Source organism: Thamnophis elegans, chromosome 12 (genome assembly GCF_009769535.1).
Source record: "Thamnophis elegans isolate rThaEle1 chromosome 12, rThaEle1.pri, whole genome shotgun sequence".
Classification (NCBI taxonomy): Eukaryota; Metazoa; Chordata; class Lepidosauria; order Squamata; family Colubridae; genus Thamnophis; species Thamnophis elegans.
The window spans coordinates 10,944,384-10,953,156 of record NC_045552.1 but is presented as its reverse complement, the minus strand read 5'-3'; positions in this window follow the sequence as shown (position 1 = coordinate 10,953,156).

Below are 8,773 nucleotides of genomic sequence, written 5' to 3'. Positions count from 1 at the left end.
ACACATCTGGGGGCATCAAGTTGAGGAATGCTACCATGAAATAAATGGGGCTCTTCATCAAATGACTCTCCCATTTCTATTACTGGATTTAGGCTCTCTTTCATCTCTTATGACAGCTATTCTGTTTCCCCGAAAATAAGACATCCCCAAAAATATTGCAACATAGCAGCAGTCATGAGGTGACCATGACCATACTCACTGCCTCCTGCACCTCAAAAATAGTAAGATCCCCCCCCAAAATAAGGCCAAGTGCTTATTTCAAGGGCGGGGGGTCAAAAGAAAACAAGACCCTGTCTTATTTTGGAGAAAACACGGTAAACTTTGAATGGAGGAGAGAAGACTTACTGCAGAAGGATGGTGATCTCCACTCCTCAACTTGGATGCCTTGAGCTTGACATGCTGTCACGTAGGAGCTGATGGCAATACAGAGGGTGTCATGGTGACCTTGATATGCGCAGGTATCATAGACACAATCATCAAGGTAAGACTGAGGATCAATGGCATCATGGCATTGCCTGAAAGGCCCACTCTTTCTTGTAAGAATCCCACAGTAGGATGGGCCTTGGTAGGTTTGTTTATCAGCATCACTGCACACTGGGCAATTTTTGGTGCATCCAGAAGAGCAGCCAGGAATATCTTTCACCTTCCAGCTGTTTGCAAATTGAATTTCATCCTCTGCTTGGATTCCATCTTTCATGAGAAAGTCATCAGTTTGATCTTCATTGGCATTACCACAGAGGCCACAGAGTGCATTGGCATAAGAGTCGGGAACGATGACCCTGGCATAGCTGTACCAGTCAAAGCTGACATGCAGATCAAAGTCTGTCTTGATGAAGCCATGAACTCCACTCTGGTAGATGCTCAGTTTATTTTCATAGGAGAAGGGCAGTTCCACAAAGATGCCATTGACCTGAATTAAAATATATATATATATAAAATAGTCAAGGCATTAACAATTATTTCAAACTAAAAAGTAGATTTGGTCTTATTAGCTTTTAGACTCATCATCTCCCCTATTCCACTCCATGGGCAATATGACAAATAAGCAAAGTAAGAAATCTATCACTATATAATAACAATAAATTTAGACATAGAAAAAAAACCAAATGGAAAATTGCAGATGTAATTTAAATTTGGCCCTAGAAGATGAAACAATATAACAAATAAAATAAGTTGTAAAAATTACACAAAACAATTAAAACACTAGCTTGATAACTAGAATAATTTCTAGTTCTTGTGAAATTCTCTATGCCGAAGAACAAATTCTGTATACATTTCTAAATACTATAGATCATAAATAGATATTTTTATGATATCAAATAAGTGACTGACATCCTTCCCATTAAACCAATATCCATTTGGGAACTGGATGAAAAACAATAGGGAGGTCTTGCCTTTAATATCTTCACTAAGAAATAAGAAACAAAGTACACTATATATATCTAGTATCACTTCCCTAAACCAGAAGCCAGCAATCTGTTTAGACTGAGTTTTTGGGGTTGTTCCATGAAAGCATATGCAATTTAGCTTTTCTCATGAAAATTATTTTGTGAGACTAATAAGACTTGAAAAGGATTTCGTGGGATTCCACCTTGCAGAAGATTATTTTGCTATTTCAGCATTTATATTGGGGGCATTAAATTAAGCATGATAACCTTTTGGCCTGTGCAAGTCCCATATATCTGACCCCTTAAAACTGCAACTATAATCCCATCCTGGTTTGAATCGTAGCTAAACCTCCATACAAGAACTAAGAAACATTGAGAACTTAACACCTATGAAGCTCTTATGCCTGAGAACCTGAAACTTGCAATGACTCTTTTTTTGTTTATTAATAGGACATTTGAACACCCCCTTGGATTAGTTTACATACCTGGATCTTTTCGGGAAACTCGTGGCTCATACTGATGGTAAAGTTGTAGATTTCCAGGGTCACCACTTTGGTGTAGGACACTGCCTTGTTGCCTCGGTGGTTATTCTCCACGGTGACCAAAAACGGGGTCAGAGAAGGATCCTGGGAGCAGAGCCCGGCCATTTGGTAAATGCAGGTTCCCATGAAATCGTATTTCTTCCCATCAAAGGTTGTATAGTGAGGGTCTCCGGTTCCTATGCAGGTCTTGTAAGTGACAGCATGGCATCCCCGGACACCATTGACCATGCTGCATTTTGTCTTGCCCTTGCAAGAAGACTTTTGGCATACAGCCTTGCCTAATTTGGCATCACACTTGCAATGACTCTGGCAGTCTTCATCTCCCCAGAAATCTTCCCCTGCCTTATAGGTCACGCCTTGGTAAATGCAATTGCAGTTGTCTATCGGAATGCACTTCCCACCTCTGCGGACAAAGCCATCGTCACACTGGCAGATTTGCGCACAGGTATTGTTACAGGTGCTGGGAGCAGAACGGTCAGAGCAGGTGGCTGGACAGGCATTTCCACAGGCTTCATAGTGGCTGTTCTCAGGGCAGAATATTGGGACTATTTAACAAAACCATGGTTAAAACAAGATTAGTGACTATTGACATGCACTTATTACTGAGAAAACACCATATGTGTCTAAAGCAAAACAACAAAAAGATTCACATTGGTTCTGGATAATCAAAGGAGTAGCAGGCTTTTCTTGTGGGATTTTGAAAGAGAAGGTAAAAGAAAGTCCTTTTAAAGCTTTGGGAAGAGAGGAAAGCATCTTTATGCAGGAAATTCTGCATTGTGGGAGGAGAGTTGTGTTAGTTCATGAGAGGAAAAAAAATCAGAAGGAACCTATTTTATTAAAAGGCAGAAGCCTTTGTGAGCTGCACACCCTTCATCAGATGCAAAGAGCCACAAAAGCCAACACCTTGTAATAAAATTGGTTAGTTGGATAAGATGCTACTGGACTGCACTTGTTCGGCTTAATTACTGAAAAATGATGAATAAGCAGTGGAAAAGTAATACAGGAATGGGTGGAAGGAAGAAAAATACTTTTACACTCAATGTTTCTTAACCTTGGCAGTTTGAAGATGTGTGAACTTCAACTCCCAGAATTCCCCAGCAAGCCAAGTCCACACATCTTCAAACCGCCAAAGTTGAGAAACATTGTCTTACCCACATAGCAAGAGGAGAAAAAGTTAGTACTTTCCATTTACTCCCCCATCTCTTATTTGCCAGTTAATAAAACATTATTTACAGAGTACAGGGAACCATGGAAGAAAAAAACAAGTCTATCCTGTAATATTTCTTTTTTCTATTCCTAAAGTTTTAGACGTATTACTTCACACTTTATGTTTGGGTGGGTTGGTAGGGAAATAATGAAACCATGGATCATTTGGACTTTGGCTTACGACTTTGTTTCTACCGTTAGATTCTGTTATATTGTTGGATTTGGTTTTTTATTTTATTTCTGTTTTGGAAGCAACTCAGTGATTAGAGCAGCATTTAAGTCAAAATAAACAAATATTCAAATGCAAGAGAAATGTAAATCGATTTCAAATTTAATCTTGCTTATAAACATTTGATTTATTGACAGTTTATTTTTCCATGAAAAATAAACAAAATTAACAAATAGAATTAAACAAATTCTGCAGTCCGAGCAAGTCAAAATGAACTCCCATGGACATTTCATGAGATTTAATCATGGAAAGAGGATCCATACCATACAGGCCAAAGAAATCTTTCCCACAATGAATGCATTTGTAAGCAAAATGGGATGACCATATTATCTGCAATCTGCATTGATGTTGATGCTGTTTGGTTTCGGGCTCTGCTGTTTTACAAGGATCTCGCTTGCTTTATATTTCGTGCTGCATCATCTCCCCTTCTGGATCTCAGATTTGCATCACTCTTTCCTCTCCCCGCTCTGAGCTTCACTTACTTGCATCTCAGTGCTTTTGCTCAGACGAAATTTCCACTTGCTCCCTTAGCCAAGGTTACCCACACCAAAACATGCCCTGGATGACAAAGAATGCAATCCTGCTATTTTCAAAGTACACATTGCATGTTATATTTAATGGAGGGATACACCTTTACATCTTGTAATCGTCAGTTTCTCAGCAAATGGCAATACAAAGATGAACGGATAAAGGAGATGGAGGGAGGGGGAGAAAGTGAAAGAGAGAGAGTGAGAGAGAGTGTTTACTGCTGTGGGTAATTCTTTTGTTCCTTTTTTCCATAGAGTGAAAATTAAGGAGATTTTAATATGTAAGGATGTGAAGTGATTGGAGTCACCATTCTTATAGTCTTTGCATTCTCCTCCTGGTTAGCTGCAAATAGAATCTAGATCAACTCGGCTTGATTTCCGAATAGAGAAGTCAGTGGAAAATATAATGGATTGAAAGTGGCCACAGTTCCATATGAGCAATCTGAGTATCCAATAAAGCTTTAAACATTTAAACGTATATTCTAATAAGAACCAGCATTAAAATACAGAAATCATTATCATTATAATCACCACCACCACCATCAATATATGAGGATGCTTACCTGAAGAACAAAGAGCAGCACTGCCGTAGCCATCAGATTTACCACCTCCGAAGACAAAAAGTCCAAATGGAGTGTTCGCATGTTCCACTGACAGGGCACGATCTGTTATCTCCACATCTTCTTCAGCCCATGAATATTTGGTGCCTGGGATCTGGGTCCACCGGATCGTCCTGCCTTCCATTGTGATCCTACCAGATTCTGAGGATTTGGCTATAATCATGGCATAATTTGTGAAGTTCTTCATTCCATAAATGTGGTATGAATTGCAATAGCATGTTATGGCAGGGATGTTCATGAGGAATGGGTCATAGGAATCGTTTCCTCTTTTGGCACCAGTAAAAAAAAAACACGACTTGGATTCTAGCATCAGCGGAGATAAAAAGTGGTTGAGAGGCCGGGATCTCAAGTTGAACCACTTCTCCAGCCACCAGAGTACGAGATTCTTTCCTGGAGCTGGATTGATATTTGAGTAAAGTGTTCTCTGCAGAAACAATATACGCAATATCATATTGTGTCTGGAAAGGAGCAGGAGGGACAATGAAGGTGGTTCCCCAGCTCTGAACAGGTAGGAGCTGCTCAACAACATGATCACAGGTTGTGAACTTGAAAACACACTTATGTCCACTCAAGACAGCCACAGGTTTGGTCGACTCAATCCTGGTGCCTGATAAATCTTCTGTGCTTTGCAACTGAATTGCTTCAAAGGCCTCGAGGTCAGTCATCAAGATGGACCCAGGACCGTAAACCTTGCTTTTGTATGTCACAGTGCCTTTCAGGTGGATGGTCACTTTTGTGAGAACCTCATGGGCTACAATAGCAAATTCGTTTTTGCGTTTTGCTATGGGAGTGACCACATAATATAACTGTCCCAGCTGGTGGATGGGATAGGTGATTGTTCCCCCACTTGAAGAATGCATGTAGTTGTAGGAGATGACAGAAATGTCTTGGTCAGCTTCGATCAGCACCGCCTTATTAAATTTGTCGCTCCCCACCATTTCTAAGGACTGTGGTAATGGAATGGAAATGACTTCTCCTTCATTGATGGTTTTGTGCAGTATTGTATTGTTTGTTGACACCTTAATATTTGTCACAAAATTATATCCAGAGATGTACAGCTCAAGCTTTTGAGTAGGATCTACATACTTGTCATTTTGCATGAAGGCAGTAACAAAACTCTTCCCCCGGGAACTTAAATGACAAGTTCCTGAAAAAAAAAAAAAAAGAAGGTCTTGTAGGAGTGGATAGATCTACTTTTGTATTAAATTAGGATACTTTCCTCTTTGGATTTGGCTCTGTTAAACGTACCAATTCTATGTGGCCACCTCAGATGACCGACTGATCCTAACAACTTGAGGATGATAGATAAAGACTTATCATGAAGATTCAGCTTAAGTAAAGTTTAATCATAATTACCACATGAGCATAGCCTATTTTGGGAAACTGGTATAATAAAAACGGTTTGCTTTTGCGGGACAATTTATCAAGTCTTCCTCCCATCCACTGCTCTAAAGCATCTTGGTGGTTCTTTAAAGGAGCAAGTATTATTTTAAAAAAATACATTTTTGGTCTGAATGGACTGCATGGTTGGACAGCAGTTTTTCTGAGTTCTCACAAGGAAGAAGTAAACTTCAGATCACTCTTCACAGTGCTGTGATTTCTAAATGGATCAACAAATTTAAACCTGGATTATTATTATTTTTAATGAAATTCTGGATAGAAAATGAGGGCCACTCAATATAAAATTTGTAATCCATACTGTGTGTGTGCATGTGTGCGTACGCACGCACGCATGTGTATGTATGTATGTATGTATGTATGTATGTATGTATGTATGTATGTAACAGAGTGAGCTCCCATTACTTGTCCCAGCTTCTGCAACCTAGCAGTTAGAAAGCATATAAAAATGCAAGTAGAAAAATAGGAACCACTGTGAGGGGAAGGTAACAGAGTTCTGTACACCTTCAGCATTTAGTCATGCAGGCCACATGACCACGGAGACATCTTTTGACAGTGCTTTGAAACAGAGATGAGCACCGCCCCCTAGAGTCAGGAACAACTAGAACATATGTCCTTTTCATGTATGTATGTATGTATGTATGTATGTAAGTAAGTAAGTAAGTAAGTAAGTAATTAAAAGCCTTAACTAAAAGCATTTTATTTAGGAAACTAGGACTGTCCAAATTATTTGCTACATTGTAAAAAAAGTACTTTTGTTTTTTTGCTATTCCCAAACTTCAACTAAAAAGTAAGCTGCTGAAACTTGGAAAAGCTCTGAAATGTATATTTACCTAATATACCTATTCTGACATTTTTCCTTGCAAATGTTTTTTTTTACTTTTATTCAGAATATAATTCTTTTTAAAAATCCTTATGTTTACATGTTACTGGATGTCTAATTTCTCATGATGTAACTGGACAGACGACTTTTCATAATTCAATCAACTTTTACTTTGAAGTATCTTTCCTGTGCAAACCATAAAAAGAAATGTAAATCTATGTTCTAGGTTCTCTCTTTTATTATTATTATTATTGTTGTTGTTGTTGTTGTTGTACAATTGTATCACAGCGGCCAGTTGTTTCGCCGGATTTGGCATTGGTTACGAGTCGGGCCCCACCCAGGGGCCTAGGACGTCGTAACGTATTTTCGTAATATGCGTGCAGATCCAAGCAGTGCGGCTTTTTGCATTTGGCTGATGGTGATTTTGTCAATTTTTAACTGTTTTAAATGTAATTCCAGTGCTTTTGGAATAGCACCCAGTGTGCCAATTACCACTGGAATTACCACTGCTGGTTTGTGCCATAGTCGTTGAATTTCGATTTTTAAGTCCTGGTATCTTGCGATTTTTTCATGTTCCTTCTCGGCGACCCTGCTATCACCTGGTATTGCGATGTCTATGATTGTGACCTTATTTTTCTCAACCAGTGTGATGTCTGGTGTATTATGCGCCAGTATTTTGTCAGTTTGTATACGGAAATCCCACAAGATCTTGACCATCTGATTTTCGGTGACTTTTTCAGGCTGATGTTCCCACCAGTTTGTTGCTGTTTTAATATTATAATTTTTGCACAAATTCCAATGGATCATTTGTGCTACTGAATTGTGCCGCAATTTATAATCAGTCTGCGCGATTTTTTTACAGCAGCTGAGTATGTGATCAACAGTTTCATCAGCTTCTTTGCAAAGTCTGCATTTGGCATCATCAGAGGATTTTTCGATTTTGGCCTTAATGGCATTTGTGCGGATAGCTTGTTCTTGCGCAGCCAGGATTAGTGAAGTCAGTGGAAAATATAATGGATTGAAAGTGGCCACAGTTCCATATGAGCAATCTGAGTATCCAATAAAGCTTTAAACATTTAAACGTATATTCTAATAAGAACCAGCATTAAAATACAGAAATCATTATCATTATAATCACCACCACCACCATCAATATATGAGGATGCTTACCTGAAGAACAAAGAGCAGCACTGCCGTAGCCATCAGATTTACCACCTCCGAAGACAAAAAGTCCAAATGGAGCGTTCGCATGTTCCACTGACAGGGCACGATCTGTTATCTCCACATCTTCTTCAGCCCATGAATATTTGGTGCCTGGGATCTGGGTCCACCGGATCGTCCTGCCTTCCATTGTGATCCTACCAGATTCTGAGGATTTCGCTATAATCATGGCATGATTTGTGAAGTTCTTCATTCCATAAATGCGGTATGAATTGCAATAGGATGTTATGGCAGGAATGTTCATGAGGAAAGGGTCATAGTAATTGACTCCTCTTTTGGTACCAGTGAAAAAAAACACAACTTGGATTCTAGCCTCAGCAGAGATAAAAAGTGGTTGAGAGGCCGGGATCTCAAGTTGAACCACTTCTCCAGCCACCAGAGTACGAGATTCGTTCTTGGAGCTGGATTGATATTTGAGTAAAGTGTTCTCTGCAGAAACAATATACGTAATATCAAATTTTGTCTGGAAAGAAAGAGGAGGGACGATGAAGGTGGTTCCCCAGCTCTGAACTGGCAGAAGCTGCTCAACAACATGATCACAGGCTGTGAACTTGGAAACACAGGTATGTCCACTCAAGACAGCCACAGGTTTGGTCGACTCAATCCTGGTGCCTGATAAATCTTCTGTGCTTTGCAGCTGAATTGCTTCAAAGGCCTTGAGGTCAGTCATCAAGATGGACCCAGGACCATAAACCTTGCTTTTGTATGCCACAGTGCCTTTCAGGCGGATGGTCACTGTTGTGAGAACCTCATGGGCTATGATAGCGAATTCTTTTGTGCCATTTCCTGTGGGGGTGACCACATAATATAACTGTCCCA